This window comes from Lathamus discolor, chromosome 8 (assembly GCF_037157495.1).
Source record: "Lathamus discolor isolate bLatDis1 chromosome 8, bLatDis1.hap1, whole genome shotgun sequence".
In the NCBI taxonomy this organism is placed as follows: domain Eukaryota; kingdom Metazoa; phylum Chordata; class Aves; order Psittaciformes; family Psittacidae; genus Lathamus; species Lathamus discolor.
The window spans coordinates 8,188,641-8,205,921 of NC_088891.1; the positions used below are offsets into that span (position 1 = coordinate 8,188,641).

The 17,281-nt window shown below is 44.5% G+C and overlaps 1 long non-coding RNA gene across 1 annotated transcript; it reads left to right on the top strand.

Moving 5' to 3' along the window:
* Positions 1-362: 362 nt before the first annotated feature.
* LOC136018819 (uncharacterized) lies at positions 363-16,506 on the top strand. Its single transcript, XR_010614587.1, has 2 exons — positions 363-431; positions 15,232-16,506. It is a non-coding gene; the product is annotated as an uncharacterized LOC136018819 (long non-coding RNA).
* Positions 16,507-17,281: the final 775 nt, after the last annotated feature.

Genomic DNA, 17,281 nt, shown 5'->3' on the forward strand with positions numbered 1-17,281 from the left:
TCCTCACGCACTTGTCCCACCACATCTCTCATGGTGTCAACAACACAAGCTGGAGAAGCTTGTTTCTCCAAGTTTGTGTTTGAAATCATATCCTTCAAGTTGGCAAACTTGGTACATCAGCTCTGTCGTCTATAAATTGTGACGTTTTCTGCATTGCCATGAGAAGAGAGCAGTGAGTTCTAGATCAGTAACACTCAGAGCTCTGGAGGAGAGTGCTTGTGCTTTAATGTGACAGGACCAACTAGAGTTTTGCAAGACAGTGCTAAATCCTACTGACATGAGCTTGTTTGCATAGTTTCCTGATGCAGCTACACATTTCACCCATTGACCTTTTTGACATTTCCCTGGTTTCCCTCCTGTAGGAGCACTTGAGCAGTAAAGTGCCATACTCTGCTAAACAAACTTGGGATCTCATCAAGCTGACTTATTTGGTATGTATTTACACTTGTAGACTTTAGCACTCTCCTGGCAATTGAGCTTCCTTCCTGCCTACATAAATATGATATCATTATTAGCTTTGTTTAGTTGTTGTTCTGCATCTGCGTGCTTTCCTTTCCAAAGCTGCCAAAGAGAATTGCAGGTGTTGATCTCAATTTGTGCCCAAAGCATCCTGAACTCTACTCCACCTGCCAACTCTAATAATGAGCAGCACTCCTGACCTCCCACCTAAAACAAACCATAACAGTCACACCACAATAGGTTTTTTTTTTTTTTTAAGTTAAGGAGACTTTATCTTCTGTTAGTGCTCAGGCCTGTGGTTTTGTTTGTTTATACATAGAAACAAGTATTCAGTTCCTCTCAAAGGTACTTTTCTGCCTTTTTCCCTCTTGTACACAGACCTGTGATGTTTACTCAATAAACAATTTAAGGCAGCAAAATTGCCTTCACAAAAAGGGTCCTAAACTACACAGGATTCATCTTGTTTAAGTTCTTGTGAAGTGCAGGGAAAGGTGCATGGAGCATGATCTGGACTGGAAATAAAGACCTTTTTCCCACTATAAATGCTGTCTGTTTGAGCAGGTCAGATGAAAGATCTCATACAATTGCTCATAATGTTGTATTAGCCCTCCCAGAGGCAATCTCAGCTCCCATTGATAGTGGTGGGTTAGTAGTGCCCATGTTGATCTGGCTTTGTGGGTGCAGGTGATGACTTCCAAAATACCTCCCAAGACAAAAGGCTGACTTCCACTTAGGAGAAAATGAAGAGCCTGTTGTTGGATCTCCACTTTCTTTTGCACTCCAGGCACTGTTTGGCTGTTCCTGGCCCAGGCACTGCCAAGGTCTGAGAGCAGCTGGCTTTGGCACTTCAACAAAGAGGCAGATGAGCCATAAGCACACAACTTTCTACAGTTCTGGGTTAAAGCAGCTGCTGTGACTTTAGAAAGGAAGGAGGCAGTTTCTGGATGTTGCCTATTTACTGGAAACTAACCGTAAGGCTCCCCTAAGCCCCTACATCAAATCATAGAATACTTAGGGTTGGAAAGGACCTTAAGATCATCCAGTTCCAACCCCCCTGTCATGGGCAGGGACACCTCACACTAAACCATGTCACCCAAGGCTCTGTCCATCCTCACTTCTTCATTCATTAAATCTTTTCTGGTTGGAAAAAGGTCTGTTTGTAGGTACTGGGCTGAAGAGGTACGAAGATGTGCTAATGCCAGTGGTCTGTACATGCATTATCTTCTGTGTAATCTATGTACTCTTCCTAGGGAATCTCAAAGCAGAGCTATAGGGAGGGTATCATTCGCTGCATGCTCAGGTGACTGACACTCTGAATGGCTATTCTAGATTTTCTTGCAAGCTTTTGCAATTTTCCTGCTGAGGAAAAATTTTTCTGCACATTCCTTGGAATTATTTTTTACTTTGAGTCCCAGAACTATGGTTGAATCAAAGCCTTTCTGCTAGAAAAACCTACAAATCTCACTTTACCAGGCTGGGACCTGGTTCTGTAGTGCATGGGAAGCTGCCGGAATAAGGGTAGGTTAGTTTTTCTCCTCACTGGGGGCTGATAGGAGAGGTTGCATGAGATGAAGGAGAGCTGAAGAAAGAAAGTGAAACCAAGCAGTCAATTTGCTAGCTGCAATCTTTGATCTGTGGCTGTCTGCAAACAGAATCGCAGCTCTGTGATTAGATGTACATGCTCATTATGTGTTGTACTCTCCAAGCAGGCATTGTACATATAGCACAATATATTCCACTTCCTTCTGCCCAAATATCTTTTTTTCATCTATATTGCATTAAGACCTTGAGGCCTATCTTCAGGGAGAGAAAAAATACAATTTTCTTATTGTACAATGCATTTCATTCCCAGCTGCTGTATTAAATTTATTCTTATTTGAAGTAGTGTCTGTGAGTATAAATCATTTAAGTTTATATGTTTTTTGTTGCTGTGGCAACTGTTTGACTAATTGAATTCCAAAGTGTCTCTCTCTATTTCAAAGCAATGATAAAGGGCATATGTATTCTTAGTAGCCGGAGTCTGAAATGAGGCATGGGGCGGGGGGGGGACACACAGGCAGCCCTGTCAAAATGACATGTCCTCAGCCTCCTGTGCACAGGCTTAGTAGCAGCACCTTTAGCAATTGGTGGGGATGAGGGCAAGGGCTGTGGAGGAGCAAAAAGCTCTCCCTGTAAGTACCACACTCAGAAAGGTTGTCCATGCCCTTAGCAGGATGGAGGAGGCATGTGGAGCCTGTGACTGAAGCATAGAGAAGGTCCTATTTTACCTCAGTGCTTGTTTTCCCCATCATTCATCAGTTCTCAGTGGACCTGAAGTGCTGTAGTACTTCATGATTATAAACAAGCCTAAGTTATAATAAGCCTCAAGTCATAACAAGCCCCATCTTCTTTCCGTGGGGATTTTGTATGAGCTCCTGGGGCTTGTCTACTAGCTGGGATCGTGTGTGTATTCCTAAGAGATTTCTTTCCCCGTCAGTTTTCAGTAGGAAAAGGCTGCTCAGAGCTATGGCAGAGGGAATACTGGGATGTCCTGGATCTCCCCCGGGGGTCCCGCAGGGACAATTTTTACCTTGCTCTGAAATAGTATTTTCCAGCTGCAAAGTAGAGGTAGATATCCTCCTAGACTGAGCCAGGAGGACAGAAATGTTGAAACTTAACTCTTTGCAAGGGAATTTGTCCCAGGAGGATGTAAGGAACAATTCTTTTTCAGACTGAAATTCCCAGGCAGGAACCAGCCTGCCTGTGCTAGTCCCAGCTTGTCCTGGCCACTTGTTTTAGCCTAGAGGGCTCCTTTTTGTGTGTGTGTTAATTACATAGGTGTTTATTACAGCCACAAAATGTTAATAGACAGCCTAATGGAAATCATGCTGGCTAATGAGAAGCTCCTGAATGCCTGCTGCTTTTCTCTGGGAATAACAGAAGCCACAATTTAACAGGAAATCATTTCCCCTGCTCCCACCCTGTGCTGTTACCTTGTGATTACATTACGCTGTTAACCTTTCGTCTGTCTCTCTCTGCAACCTGGGGGAAGACCAGGACCTCTCCTTTCCCTCTACCCGGAGGGGATGCAGGGGTCTGCTTGCCTTCCCTGCTTTCTAAAGGGTAATCTGTGAAGGGTTTTGTGGAGCTTGAAAAGGTTACTGTGTGCACCTGAGCCAATTCAGCGTGGCTGTGGCAGGAATGAAGTACAGGGAGCACTGAGCAGATCCGGTCCTTCTTTCACCCACCTTTCTGCAAGGGATGCTGTCCACTCCAGGGCATGTGCCTGTAATCTGACAGACCAGTTGTAGGCAACATTGGCACTGTTTGTTTTGGTGTGGTTTCATGTTTTTACTCTCAACCCATTAGATGTTCCACCAGCTACTGCATGCTCCTGTAATCACCTCATCTCCAGTAGGCAAAGACAAATTGCAACAGGCAGTGGGAGGGGGCAGAACAAGGTGACTCCTGGAGAATTTGGTCATATTGTGAGGTTTCTTTTTTCTTGGATGTATTTTTAAGGAATTTCTAAAAGTCTCTATCACAGAAATGCCTTAAATCAGTAACAAAAGGGAACCTTGTCCAACAGGCTGCTTGGCTAATGTGGCTGAAATGCAAATCATCGCTTCTGATATATTATTCAGCTGTAAAGAAAGGAAAAGGATCTGTATTTGATGAGAAATGAGGGTGCGTCCTAGTTTTGGTACTCAGAAAGCAGCAGGAATTAATAGCTAGTGCAGCATTTACAAAGAGAAGAGCAGGCTTCTGTTGAACAAGTGCAGGAGTATGTAGAAGAGTGATGGGTTGGAATAGTGGGGTATATGTATGTACACTGGGTTCTGAGAGGTATCTCGCTGCAAGGCTGTTGGTGAGAAGGTGGGGATGTACTGGATTGGGGGTGGGATGTATAGATTCTAGGGGAAAGGATGGGTTTGGCTATGACCAAGGTCGGCTTGTGTGTGCACTCGCTGAGCAGAGCACACACCTCATTTTCGCAGGGGAGCAAAGGTCTCCCTTAACAGGAAAAAACAACAATCCAAACAAGAAAAAAATACAAATAAAAGAGCCCAAATTCCAGAGGCAAAATGCACTGGAGGCATTGGAAAGCTGCATAGTTGAAGCAGTGAATGAAATAAGAGACTCCGTTCACTGGGCAATATGGGAACTCCCACCTGGGACAAAGTTTCACAGTTTTTCCCCAGTGGGCAGGAATTTTATGCTTCTGTCTTTGCCTGCCAAAAATAACAATTAAGAAGAAAGTGGTCTTAACTGCTGCAGAAAGAGCCAAACATTTCCCTCGTGGGCTGTCTTAGTGAACAGTTGTGAAAACACCAGGTTTCATTGTAAAGGTGGGATTTCTCAATGGTGAGGAGCTGCAAATGAGACATTTTGCAGGGTCCATATGGAGTTTCTGGTAGGAACTCAACAGCAGGCTCTTGGAAGTGTTTCAGAAGAGGCTTTTGGGAAACAGCAGAAGAGCAGTTCAAAGGGTTGGCCCTAAGTAATACATAATGGTGCAAAAATAGCATCTGAGCATCTTCTTCTACCTGGGCACTGGTATCTGGATCCTGTAGAGTGATTTTTCTGGCATCGGTTCTCCCCGCCTTGACTTTAACGGGTTGTGCAGGTTCTTTTATGATCAATAAATATCCAGGCAGACACTGGAATTCCAATCAGAAAAATTTACAGCGTTAAGGCAGATATTGTATAGCAGGATATAAATAAATAGAAATTGTCACTCAAATTCCTGGCAGCTAGAATCTGGTGTCAGTTGCAGTAATATAAGTGTTACTTCACAAATCACCTTTATGGTTTTGCCTAGTAAGTGTGTCTGTGCAAAGGCTTTTTCTCAGCTTGTAACAGTGAATATCCTCTGGTCCCTGTGATTTCAGCATGAAGCCATTGTTGAGAGCCAAGGGGGAGTGAGTAGTCTTGTTCCCAGCCCCAAGATATACCCAGGGGGGTTGAGTTTATTTCTGAGCTGTGCAGGCAACAGCAAACCAACAGCACATCAGCAAAGAGACTGGATCCTTTTAAGTCAAGGAGAACTTTCTGCACTGTGGGGGATGTTGCTTTTCATAATGATGTGGAGACCTACTAGCAGAGGGGAGGAGCTGCATGGACTCCTGTGGTCTCTACCAGGATGAAGTGAGCTATGGCTGGTGTAAGCTGTACCTGGGGGTAGATGGGAAGAATGGTCAGGTCAATAGTGAGACCCTCAGTTACTGGAGTTGAGACAACATTTTACCTACAGATTACCTTTCATTAACAACCATAATACTTGCTGGCCTGCCCAGCAATACAGAAGCCCTAAAGCATCATCTGGAGGTTCCTGCATAGCTGGAAACTGTATTTGTTTTCAGCATAGACTTTTATCAGTTAAAGCCGAATGTTCAACATGGAACAAAACAGAGAGAAGGACCTGCTAGTTGTAGTTTTGTACTTTATTTGAGAAGAGAGAGCTACATAAACTATGTCAGGAGGGTACAGGTCTACACACAGTTTCATCAATCAATAAATGGAGTTGTTAACATAACACTGAGGATATGATACTTTGAAGAAGACATAGACACATGACCAAGGAATATTTACAGCTCTAACATACAATATATTTATATTTAAGAGAGAGAGATTCGTGTGCATCTGTGCACACAGATACCAGTGTACACGCGGTGCACGCATGTAAGTAGGTATAAAAGGCTTTAAAAAAAACCTTAAGTAATTCAAGAAATGAGTCTGCCTGTCATTTGCAGCAACTGACTATTTTCGATGTGGAAATGGTCCAGTTTGTGGTGGTCTGGAGCAGAGGTTTCAGTTTGAAATCTCTGTTCTCCAGCAGTCATTGGCTGAACCTGAAGCAGGTTTCCGGTGTGTGGTACGCTGTGATGGGGTGGCGACAGGGGATGTGTGAGGTGGATGAAAGGGAGGGCAGTGGAGTTACGGGGAAGAGGGGATGCACAGCCTCTGGGGCTGGGGCAGTAACACGGAGATGAAAAAAATGACCTTTGGTGATGCCATTAAATCATCCTTTATACTAAACATAAATTATTGACACAGTATTAAAAAAATAATTTTCTGTTTCATTTCAAGGCTGGGGAGAGAGGAAAGGACAAAGCAGGGTGGGGAGGAAGGGAAGGCCTGGGGTGGGTAAATACCTCAGCACTTTAAAAGGTCCCTTGACCTCACTGCAAATCCTTACTTTAAAAAGTCTTCTTGTAAGTCTAACACTGCATCAGTCATCCCCTTCCAGGGTAGCAGCATGCTCAGTGCACATGATGTGGAGAAGCAGAGACCCTGCACAGGATGTGGACAGTAGGGGAGAAGCAGAGTCCCTACCTTGGCCAATACTCAGATCAGGGTTCCTCATCCTCTGAGTTGGAGCCAGTGGAGGTGGAATGGGCAGGCAGAGTTCACAACCACCTTGCTCTCACCAGGTTCTCCCTTGAGGGGTAACCTGGGTTGTTCCCAACAGGGGAAAATGGTGAGGTTTGATTTGGAGAAGGGGAGACTGCAGGATGGAAAAGGTTGAGAACCAGCAATTCAGTTGCAAAATGGCAAATAGGATTCAAAAGATGTAACAGAAGCCTCAAACTAAGCAAACATGTGGATTGATGCATGGTGTAGAAAAAAGTCTGTCCCAAAAAATCAATTCAGCAAACATCACCAGAGGATTTGTTTTCTCTTCACGCAGACTTTCAGTGATATTAACTGAGATTAAATTAAGCTGGTTTAAATAGTAGTAACAAGAATGCCATCAAAATGTCTTTCCTTTGAGATGTAGCCCCAGCTTCCTCTCAGTACCAGCTCACCTGCCAGAATGAGCTGTGCAGCAGCACCTTCTGGGGGCCAAGCCTGCCTGCATAGCTGGCCTGCCTGCAAACTTCAGCTCAGAGTAATAGTAGTTTCCTAGAGGCTAAATCTACCCTTGCAGTTTTTTGAAGGCTGGGTGTTTCTCCTTGTGGCCTGAGTTCCAGTATGGGACACCACAGTGGTTTCTCTGCCTAAGCCATCACACTGCCATACAAGTCACTGATGGACAATACTGCTTCAACATAGATCTTCCAGTCTGCTTCAGCATAGTCTTCCAGAAATGGCTAAAGGCAAGTGCACAATGCAGCCCATAAGCACAATTCTAAACACAGCCTGAAGCCCCAAGACAGCCTTAACTCGAGAAGGTTGTGTATCCTCAACCTTCACCTGGTGAAACCTTGCCTGACCCAGAAGAGGCAGAAGGAGCTGTAACACCACTGAAAGCTAAATCAATATCAGTCATTTGCCTGTACAAAAATCCTTCCTTTCTATTGAAATGACTTATGTAAAATAGCACTTTGTAAAGACGAGGTGGAGGAGAGGGAGGTAATTTAGTTTATTTATTTATTTATTTATGTTCTGCTTTAAGCCTATCTATATGAAGCTGTCATGCAAGAAATTGCCTCCTAGTTTAGTTGAAAATTTAAAGGCAATTCTCCTTTGCACAAAGAACTGGCTGGGTGTGGGGCTTTGAAGAGGGAGTGAGGGGAACTGAAACAATCTCACTTGCTTGTACTGAAACCAGAGCCATCAGAGAGCAAAACGAATACAGTGGAAAATATGGTATTTATAAGGCCTTGAAGCAGAGGAGGTGGGCCTGGGAGAAGCCCAGGAAGGCTGAAGGTTTGGAGAAACTTTCAGGACTCATTCAGATGCACATACATAATTTCGTAGTGACTGCTTCCTTACATCCAGGGTTCTTCTTCTGCAGTCAGGGCTCTTTTCTTCTTTGCCACAGTTCACATCTGACTTTCAGTACCCCCATGATCACTGACCCCTCACTGGGGATGAAATCCTTGCCCATTTCCTTCCTCTCCCTGTGTCCCCATAGGCTTCCTTGCTCCATTTTCTTAGCACCATTTGTTCTCTGAGATTAAATCACCTTTGCCATCATCTGCCAGCTCATCCTTTCTGAGTTTCAGATGGCCCTAAGCATCAGACGACTGGCCTTAATTTCTCATTTTCCGTATCTTTACTTAACAAGTTTTGAGGTCTTGTGTCTCAGGCACTTCCCAGTCCTCACTGCCTCTGAGTGCTCATGCAGATGTCCCATTGTAGTAACTGCAAGTACAGCTGCGTAGTATGTAGGAGATGGGAGACAGAGGAAAATGGTCCTAGTTGTGTTGGGCAGGGGGGGATAGCCTAACTTTCTGTCACGCTTTTCTGGCTTTTCTTCATACTGCATTTTTCAGGCATGGAATGGGCCTGTATACTCCTGCCCAACAGCTTCTCACTATGGTGATGAGGTTTAGGAGATGTTAAATCCTAATTTAAAGGCCTATTTTCCTTAGTGTGACCAAGGAGAACAAGTAGGATGAAATTCCAAGTAAGCAGGCTGAGCAAGCTGGATATTAAAGTACTTGCCTTTTTTGTATGTGAGATATGACTACTTCTCTATTTGGAGCTTTGCCTGCTGATGCTTTCTCTTCCCTTTAAGGTTCTTCATCTTTGCTGGACTTTTCTGAATACTCTCCACTACACAGTAGTGTGGCTTTGCTACAGATTGATGTCAAAATATCTTTCAGAGGGACAGAATCATTTATATGCTCCTTACTTTGAATTTTCAAAGAGATTTGTCTGTTTACCCTCTACCAACAGTTAAGTTTAGCTGATGGCCAAAGCTGAATCACATGATGCTGCCAATAAAATAAACACTCAATTTCTAAAGGCCTAGCAGGATAGTGCTCCATTTGTCAAACTGTCCCAATAGATGAGAAGATAGGAACCTTTCAGAGTCCAAATTAGAGATGGAGTCTTCATAGGTGGAACACCAACGCAGGAAGAAGTGGAGAAGTGAGTTTAATCCTGAAGGGAAAATTGTTTTCTTTCACACTGGATTGATTGTTTTGCGTTTTAAACCATCCCACTTTGAAAACAAGATACCGGGTAGCGATTTCAAGCTGGAAAAAAAGAAAAAAAAAAAAGAGGAAAGAAAGAAAGGTGAGAGAGCTGTGCATTGACCGGCGTGAGTGTGAGGTCCCCTGGTCATGCAGGAGCGTGGGGCTGCGTGCCCGGCGCTGTCCGCGGTGCTGATCCCTCCCGCTCTCTGGGAGCTCGATTGTTGTCGTTCTTGGGGACTGGATTTATCTTCGTTTATACCTGGTTTATCCTCGTTGTGAATGCTGCTTGAGGTAGGGGTGGTATTTAAATAAAAAAGACGGTGCACACCAGACATTTGCTACTGCAAAGCTGCTGTACTACAAAGCTGTTGCATCATCCAGTAGGTTCTGTTCTATTCCATTCCCAAATCTGCCTCTTAATTTCAGTTTTCAAGAAAGCCATAAGCCAGGGTATGTTCTGTATTAGCAGATGAAGGAGGAAAAGGAAATTAAAGTAAGAGGAGGTTCATGGGATAGATTGCTGCTCCTGTCCTTTTGGCCGAAGTTCTTGGTTGCCAGGGTGAATATTCTGAGTCTTTTCTCGTGTGCAGCAGTGGAGTTTCTTGTATTCCAAACCAACCAATGATTTATGTAGTGTTTGGGGTTTTTTCTTGTAACATTTCTATTTGTCTCTCCTGCTGTTCTGTTCCTAAGATCATTGTGATATTCAGTGCCTCTCAGTATCCTCAGCCTTTCCTGACTTCAGACAAAGTTGGAGGTATTCAACCCCTTCAAGGTTTAGCCTGGTGTTGCACAAGAAGGCTTAGTTACAGGAACAATTCAGTCCCTTGCTGATTTCTATTGTCTCAATCTAGCTATGTAAGAGGAAGCTGGACTCGAACAGATCACAGCCGGAATCTATCCTAACCATCTCTCCAGCAATCAGAACAACCTGCTGGGAACTGAGTAACAGCTGAATTCTTGGTGACAGAAATTACAGACATAAAACCAAAATCAAATAGACTCCTTGTGCTCATTCAACATTTCAAGGCATATTTATAGGTACTGCTGCATGGCATCTTAAATATCTGAGCTTACAAAGAAACTGGATCACTCCTGTTGGGGAAAATAATTTTTCTGTCCTTTCACAATCACTGTTCCCCCTCACCCCCCCCATGAAAAAGGGGGAGCAAACACTGAGTTAAACACCCATTAGCCCATTATCTTTTCTTTGAGCCTTCTGGATACCCCCAAGATGGATCTGTGAAGATGAAGAGATCTGAAGGTCATCTGAAAGTCACTCCTCAGAAGTGAAGCAGGACAAGAGAGCTGGGCAGGAAGCTGATCATGAAAAGCTGGGGGCAGGGGGTTTGCTGTCTGAAGCTGGCAAGGGTCTAATAGGGTCCTAGGTCCCTCTCCAGCTGCTCCCAAGTCTTGCTGTCACTGGAAGAAAAAGCTGAAGAGAAATCTTACTGGTGATGAAAATCCCTATGTAAGGGGATAATTCCACCTTTTTTTTTTTTCACTTTTACTTTCAAGAAGACAGAACACTTGGGAAGAATTGTTTTTCGATTTTAAGATTTTAAGAGGGAGAATATTATTCCAGAAAGTTTGCAGTAAAATTGGACAATGGAACAGCATTCATTATAGAGAGGTGAGGCAGAAAGCATATGGCTGACAAGGCCACTACTCTTTAATGGTCTGGGAGAAAACTCAGTGAGCAGCTAATAGTATTTTCTTTGGGAACAGTAGTCAGTGAGCCTCAGGTGGGAAGGGGTTTAGGAACCAAGCTAAATCACAAACTCACATTGATCCAGGACCAGAACGAGATAAAACTTGTCTATAAAATGCCTGAGACTCAACTAATCTCTGTGACATAGACATCTAGGAACCATTGTAGATAGCACATGGCTCAGAATGGTGAAAACAGGTGACAGATTCTGGGCAGTGCAAAACCATAAGACCTCAAAGCCTTATCACAAAAGTCAGTACTTGAGATTAAATCAAGCCAGCTACCTGAGCACAGGGGGCTTACACAGCATTGCATAAAGCCAATACACTACAAGACATGGGAGGGGTCTTGTAAAAACCTTCACCTCTGTTCTCCCCCCAACACACTTACACACACACTGCTACATACAGCAAAAAAAAATCAAGGTTATGTGTTTCCTGAAATATGCTTGGCTGAATAAATACACTTACAGAGAACTCTTTATAAAGCAATAGCAGAATGAGTAACAGCTCATCACTACCATGGGAAATAAAAAGAAAAGTAACCCAAGTGCGATTCAGCCAGAATCATTCCAAACCCCAAAGGTTGGCCTTCTTTTTTTTTTTTTTTCCTTTAATGTGTCTGACATTTTATGGCATCAATAATGCAAACAAAGAGGAAATCATATTTGCAGAACACTAATGCACGGATGTCTAAAGCGAAATACAATACTGATTACTTTTTAAATGAAGCCACCAGGTTTTGATGTGCTGTGGTGGTTAAATTGGTCCATCAAACTTCTTCCAAAGCAAATTCCAGTCCAAAGCAACAGCTTGACCTTCTCTATAACATTGTGTAGCCTTTTCAGCTGCATTCTGATTGGGGATTAGTAAATGTTAGTTTAAGCAATCTTCTTGATAGGCCTGATTACAGAAAAATGAGGGGCACACAACTCCATCTGAAGATGAGGGGAAACTATGGGCTTGTCCCCTCTCCATAGGCTATCCAAAGCCTTCATGAAATATAACAGCAAACCTACCATGAAGACCTGTGGATGAGAGGATGGATGGGTTCTGAAAGAGATTTCTAGAAGTACTGTTGAGATTTTGCACTTAGGGTTAGTGGCTGATCTTTTGTGCACTTGCTTGTCTCTTGGCTAGAACCTTCTGCAGATGACTACAGAGCAATGTCTGAGGATGAAAATAAGCGTATGAATAAGACAGTGTGGCAAAAACACACACAAAACCAGCCTTCCCCTCCTCTTCCATATTTTTAGATGCTAGTGTTTGGGTTTTTTTTCACAGATGTATCCTGAGAACCACAGACAGGATTGTCTCTACCCACACAAGGGTAAGGAAGCTGTTGTGCTTCTGCCTGGGAGAGCTTGCTGCTCAACCTACTCATACAGAAAAGACAAAAGGGCTTAGGTTTTGGCCTATGCTTCCAACTTAACAGCAGAAGCATTCAGTTCAGGAGTCAAGAAATGTCCTCTGACTTACACTGAACGAACTGTGTGAACTTCTCTAATTCACACAGTTTTGGTTTGGTAGACAGAGTTAAGAGTGTGGCTGTGGGCTGGTGGGTAGGATTGAATGCCATCGTCTCACATCAGCTGGGAGTTTGTTTACCGTTTAGTCCTGGATCACATCTGAGCAGACCATTGTGTGTGGGGATTGTATATGTTCGAGTTAATCAGTGCAAGCAGCTAATTGCCACTGGTTAACTAGTGGCTTTTAATTAGGGCTGTGTTGCTGGGTGAATACGTGAAGGGAACTGTTTGTCACTGGCAAAAAATGTCAGCTTTGTAATGTAAAACTCGTTGGGGAAATTAGGAAAAAAATATATAGGCTGGGGCTACTGACACTTGAGAATGGTAGAAAATCAGTTGCAGAAGAACTGGCCTGGATGAGGTTAGAGTCACGCTCTGCTGAGGTCAAAAATGATAGCAGCTGCTCCCCGACCTCTTCTCCTGTGCAGAAGGGTGGGACACTATGGGCTTCAGCTGGGATTTACAGGAGATACACCACATGCATCACAATGAGCTTTGCTGTAAAATTCACTGCGCAGAGGTTAATCTAGATGTCAACACTGCCTGACAGCAGTAAAATTACTCCGGGGCAGTGCTCCTTCTGAAGTCTTAATATAACAGTCAATTCCATCCTGCCTGCAGGAAATGAAAGTTTTCTGCTTTGTGTGTGGAATCATTCGGCGCCAATTTTCTCACTGTTTGAAGTCCAAACTGTTTGTGGTCTTGGGATTCACCTCACATTAAGACTTTTTCTTCATTTAAAAACTCTGCTAGTGAAGTCCTGAGACTGCAAGGACAGGAACTGCGTAGGGAGAAAAAGAAGAGGGCAAGGGGGGAGAAATTTTATCTCACCTACCGCATTGAAATCAAACAGCTTCACCAGCTCTGTGCTCTGAAAGGGAGTGAATGCAGAAACTATTGAGCAGCAAAGACTGGGGAGGCTGGAAGCCAGCAGAGAGCAAGAAAAAGCGTGCAAGAAGACTTCTAGGCCTCCCAGAGCTATGATTTTCTTTAGAGGTACTTCAGTCCTTCCCTGCTGGGACCTTGTCCTAAGCAGCCAGTAGTTCAGCAGTTAAACACCCCTCAGAACAACTGTTCAAGTTCTCAGTTGTAGGATCAGTCACTTGTGCTGGGTTGGGAGATCAGTTCCTATAGAGGACCCCTGATGGTGTGAAGAAGTGATGGGCAGATTTGTTGTTCCTCCTTTCCACTTGGAGAGATGCTACAATTGTGGAACTACCAGAAGAGAGGAGGAAACAATGGTCACTCCTTTAGTCTGCAAAGATCTGTCAGATTTGGTCTGTGAGAAACTGGAGCCATCAAGATGAAACCAACTTATCAGCCCACTTAGCTCAGCCCCTGAAGAAAGCCGTGAGATTGTGTCCTTCTTTCTCTTTGGTCTCTTTTCTCTTTCCTTAGTACAGTCTTTCAAAGTTGCAATCAATGGGACTCCTATCACTTCTCTCAGGGAGCTGTTTCATGACTCAGTAGTGTACTGGAAAGGAAAGATAGGTGCAGGAGAGAGAGATGGAATGCTCCTGCATTCCTCTTGGAGCAGCCATTGAGGTCTCTGCCTGTGTCATTTGTGACACTGCCAGCTAGAATGGATGTTTCTTCGGACTTGAAGCTCAATATCCCTGCTTGCAAGACAAAGGGAAAAATTCCTTAGGACTTAGCAGCTAAAGAAACATTAAATGCGCACTGATGTAAGAGACAGGGTGTGGAAGGCACCTTAGAGTCAAGCAGGTTTGTCCACTCCTGGAAAGCAGTGCTGAGTGGGGAATTTTCCCTTTTTCTATTTTTGGTACCTTCTTTAAGATGATGTGCCGAGCAGAATACTGCCTCCATGCAGATTGGCACATGAATACCTGCCATCAAGTGTTCAGAACTGCTTCTAGTTTTGTGGGCTTGCAGTGACCCATTCTTCAACCCATATCCTGAACTAAAGGAAACTCACGCATTTGAGTTCTGGGAAATAAAAGCCTTTCAGATGAAAGGAAGCAGCTCATTTAGTATTATACTTCTGCCTGTGGCCCTAAAAAAAAAAAAAAAGCATAACTTTTTCAGGCCTTCTTTTTAGTTGTATTTTCTTAGTAATATCACAAAAAATAACTACAAACCCTAATGTTTGGTTTTTACCTGCATAAATGGTCCCTTGTTTTTATCAGTTTCTGTCTCCTTTTTAAACCAGTATGTGCCCAGCATTATAGCTAACTTTTCCTGGAGCTCCAGTATGTTGCTCTTTTCTTTTGATTTTGATTGTATGCACTGTGCTACTTAAAATTCAACGCCAAACTCCTGAAACCAGTCTCTATTGCCCAACCCAAGATACTCACTTGTCTTCTAAACCCAGCCTTTCCCTTTCCTTGGCTTTTTTATTTTCCCACATATTTTCTCACCTTGTTCCACCCACTCCTGGGGACAAGCAGACAGCTCCAAGCCAACCATGTCTCTCAAGCAAGCAGCCTCTCTAAAGGCATTCCAGATTTTTCACGTTTGTCTGTGCAGCACATGCTCTCCATCACCCGTCTGCAATCGAGCACCCTGTGGACCCAAGGATAGGCCTGCAATGAGGCAGGCTCTTTGTCACCCCCAAAATACACGCATTGAGGGACATTAAAGACCAGATGGGCAAGCTTTGTGGGAGACAGGACGGACTTTCAGTCTGTCAGATCATTACATGTCTTCCCTTTGCCACATTTCAGCTTTCATCTTGCAACCTGACAGACTTGGGTGGAAGGAAAAGTAACGGATGGAGAAGACAAGAGGGGTCACTGATGAAACCCTAAAGCTGGAGCCACATTTGCTGCCCACAGTTTGCATCCCTGCCATATGATTGCCATCTGTACTGTGCACCAAAATAGCACCTTCACCTCTAAGACAGCTTCATTTCAGTGACACCCTTGGGTGACTGAGTTGGTGGTGCTAAGAGTTTGTAATTTTAGGGAGCAGGATGAAGCTGGGATGCCGAAGACTCCATGGCCCCTTCTCAGCAGTTTTCAAACCAGCGTTCCTCACAGCTCCATTACAGACGGAAGAGCCTCGGTGCTGGGACCATCTGCCTAGGCATGCTGGAAATTAGGCCTGGCCTGCCTCACATCGGGGGAGACCTGTTGGTGCTCCCAGGCAGCAGGGATAGATATCTGCTCTCAGCAGAAACACAGTCATGGGAAGTATCTCTCCTGGAAATGAGGAAGGAGCATGAACTCATTCCTCCTTGCCTCCAAACAGTCCGCATACTCAGGTTTATGACACTTAGTGATAGTTTTCCCCAAAATCTGCTTTTTTCCTCCCTTCACATGCATCAGAGCCACCCCAGAGCCCATCTTCCTACAAGGAAGAGCACTATCACCCATGTTGAAGAGCAGCTCCAGTTGTGGTCCAGGGAAGATGCTTCTGGAAATGATGTCTCAGGGTGTTCGTCAGAAATGCAGCACAGCTGCTTTCCTTCTTCCCCTCCAAAACTGTCGCGCCAAAAAGGAATGCAGCAGTTTCCGTCATGTCTTTCAATGAAAACCAACCTCCTCTGTCTCCCCAGCAAACCTCCATTCAGCACCAGCAGGCCAAGATGCATAAAGCAGCAGCTGGGGAGATGTCGCACTGCAGAACTGCAGCTTATCCTGCTCTTCTGAGCAACTGTTCACAATTAACTTTGATAAAAGGACATTTTTCTGACACAGTCACTGCACTTCATGGGGCTAACAGTAAAGCAATCAGACAGCCTAAACCATGGTTTATCCACTTCACACCTTCTGGGGACCCATCTCCTTGCATTTCATGGGCTACTTATTCCTAAGCATGTAGCACCAAGGCTCGGTGTCATGTTTGGCTCCTGAGTTCGCCTCACTGTCGTGACTGTACAAAGAGGTGGCAGAAGGGACAGGGTGGTGGTGCTGGGAAGGAGGGGAAGGAAGAAAGAAGGACAGAAAGGAGGATGTAGCTACTGTGCAGAATGGTGACAAAGAAACCTCATCAGCAATGTCTGTAGGTGATTTGATAGTGTAAAGGCCCACGACATTGGCCAAAAAGGAAATGAGAGGATGAGAGCAGGAGAGGGGTGGACAGAATGGGGCTTTGCACAGTGCCTAGGAGCCACAGGAGCAAGAAACCACTTGGGGTAAGAGACAGGCAGCCCTGGGGAAGGGTTTTCTTTTGGAGACACGGGGCAATTAACAGACATCAGTGGTTCTCCTCTTGCACAGAATCTCCAGTACTTTTAGCCAAAGCAGCCTTCATGCAAAGGGAGCCAGGCTCGGGCTAGCAACCCTTCAGCCAATCTTTTTCACTTTCAGAAGTGGACCTAAGTAGGCAGACAAGGAAAATTGGATGTCGTCTCCCAAAGAGGGATCTTGCTATTGAGGGATGGCATGGTACACTATTCCTGTGTGCAGACTCCCAGTGCCAGTCTGCACCCTTGTCCCTGACCACGCTATCTCAGGTGTCCGTGCTGTGCGCTGCGGGTGCCTGCTCAGCGGCACTCCTTTCAGCCTCCCCTGGCACAAGTCTGTCCCAATAGCCCAGATCTCTCTAACATGCAGAGGAAGGTTGCACCCTTACTCTCACACTATGGGTTATTGCCATCAGTCATCTCTCACCCCAGGCTTGCCACTGATCTTTAACAAGCACAGAATAACCCCGTGGTCATTTCTGCCACCAAAAAAACTCCTTGAAGCAGTGTCTCCGGGATCTGTCTGAAACCGTAAGCCAGGTCATGACAGAGCCATGGGTGGGAAGTATACGCTGGCAAAAGACAAG